Genomic DNA, 2,193 nt, shown 5'->3' with positions numbered 1-2,193 from the left:
AAGAAAGGAGCAGAGAAAATTTTTGAAGAAATAATGCCTGAAAACTTACCAAATTTAATGAAAGACATCAATATACACATCCAAGATGCTTAAAGAACTCCAGACAGGAAAAACCCAAATAAACCCATACTGTGGCATTTTATACTCAAAACTGTTGAATGCCAAAGATAGAGAGAATTCTAAAAGCCACAAGACAGAAGCAATGTGTCACATACAAGGTGGCCTAAACAAGATTAAGTGCAGATTCCTCATTGTAAACCACAGATGGACAAAGGCAGTGGGATAACACAAAGTGCTAAAAGGAAAAAATTTCCAACTTAGAATTCCATATCCATCTATTGCAGTTCATTGCAACAGGCAGAAAAGTCAGTAGTCTTTGAAAGCCAAATCTGGCATCAGAAAATGTTAAAGAATATGGTACCCCTGTAGGTATATACATGTCCAATGAGGAAAAGCGAACTGAGAGAAAGTTAAGAACGAGTTTAGTTAGAAGAAATGTTGATAAGTGTAAACCCCCAAGTAAGTTTCCCCAATAATTGAGTCAAGATTCAGCTACGATTAATAGTTAAATGAAATATAATAAAAATACATGTATGCCAGACCAAAGGCAATGGCTTTCCCCAACATGACAAAGGAAACTGCAATCTGAGCTTTGTGTCTTCAAACCAAAGCAAAATTTCTGTTGAGTGAGCAAGGTTCTAAATGGCTGATTATGAGTTCAGAAAGAACGCCTAACCTGACCTGGCTGTGAGGCTGAGAAGACACAAGGGAAGTGGTTGTCACCAGAGCCAGAGCCTCCTCCAGTGCCACCTCCATAGCTTGGCCTCTCAGAGCCATTGCCTCACTGCACCCCCCACCCTGCTACGTGGTTGGAGAAGACCTTCAAGCAGCACCGCACCTTTGAACAAAGAGTAGAAGATACCCAACTCATCCCACAAAATCCCAGTGATAACAGAAAGATAGAAGGGTGAGAAGCAGCTTCCTGTACCAGATAAAACCAAGTTCCAACCAGGTCATGTCAACATGAGTGAACTAATCAAAATAATTAGACAGCACCTGCAGCTGGATGCCAATCAGGCCTTCTTCCTGCTGGTAAATGGCCATAGCATAGTGAGCAGCGGCCCATCTCGGAAGTGTATGAGAGTGAGAAGGATGAAGACGGCTTCCTGTATGTGGTCCATGCCTCTCAGGAAACATTTGGAATGAAATTGGTGGTGTAAGGCTGGCAGAAGCATCTATCCTAGAATTTTATAAACCCTTACACCAAGGCAAAATAGGATGTTATCAACTGAGATTGATCAGTCATCTAAACAGTAGTGTTCCTATCTAGGAGTTGTAGGAAGTTGTTTTTGTATTACAAGCAGAAAAAGCGAGCTCCAAATGAGCATCTTCAGCTTTGGAAAACTCTATTATTTAACCTAGGGCACATTGCTTTCAAATTTTAGAAGTTTTAAAATAAAATACTTTACCTTTTAAGTTGCCAATAAAAGAGACCTTCGAGTTATGTTAATGCACTTTTTTCCCCAATGGGAACCTGCAATTCAAGCAGCAATTAAAGGCACTTGGAGAGACCCTGCCTTCTCTTTAGGTTCATAGAACCTGCTGACTGTCTATAAAAGGAGATCCCTTCAGCTGGAGAAACCTCCACAGAAGGATCTTCAAGTGGTCACGCATAATCCCCCAGAGAGTCACTTGCCATCATAGTTGGTGCAAAGCAGGGTGGATGGGGTGTACGAAAACAACTCTGACTCTGAACTGTCAGTCAACGTTCCTGGTTCCTAATAGGACATAGACCAAGTCAGGGCTCCTGCAGCTGTAGGAAGTTTGGTAAAACACCAAAGCTGCTGCTGCTTTGTTTTATTTTCTAGACAATAACTTGCAGAAAAACATCATAGCTTTGTAGGAATCTTGAATAGCTTAGAATTTTGGTCTGTCTTCTAAAAAGGCCGAGAGAGAAAAAGGAGCAGCATTTCTTTTTTTTTTGGATTTTCCCTTAGAACTCAAACTAGTATCTGATTTGCTAAATAAACAAGCAGTTGTATTACTTTCATTAGGACAGTGGTAGAAACGAAAACTCAAGCACTAAAATTCAGATGTAAGCCCTTCTACATTTTGGCTTAAAGCTATAGATGATTTCTGTTATCTGTTAAGTGTGCAACTAAAATATGTTATTAACTATTTCTCACATTTTTA

The 2,193-nt window shown here is 40.0% G+C and overlaps 1 pseudogene; it reads left to right on the top strand.

Moving 5' to 3' along the window:
• Positions 1–495: 495 nt before the first annotated feature.
• LOC119523998 lies at positions 496–1,220 on the top strand (annotated as a pseudogene).
• Positions 1,221–2,193: the final 973 nt, after the last annotated feature.

This window comes from Choloepus didactylus, chromosome Y, assembly GCF_015220235.1.
Source record: "Choloepus didactylus isolate mChoDid1 chromosome Y, mChoDid1.pri, whole genome shotgun sequence".
Lineage (NCBI taxonomy): Eukaryota > Metazoa > Chordata > Mammalia > Pilosa > Megalonychidae > Choloepus > Choloepus didactylus.
The sequence above is the reverse complement of the archived record's forward strand: the minus strand, read 5'-3'. Positions and strand labels throughout refer to the sequence as shown.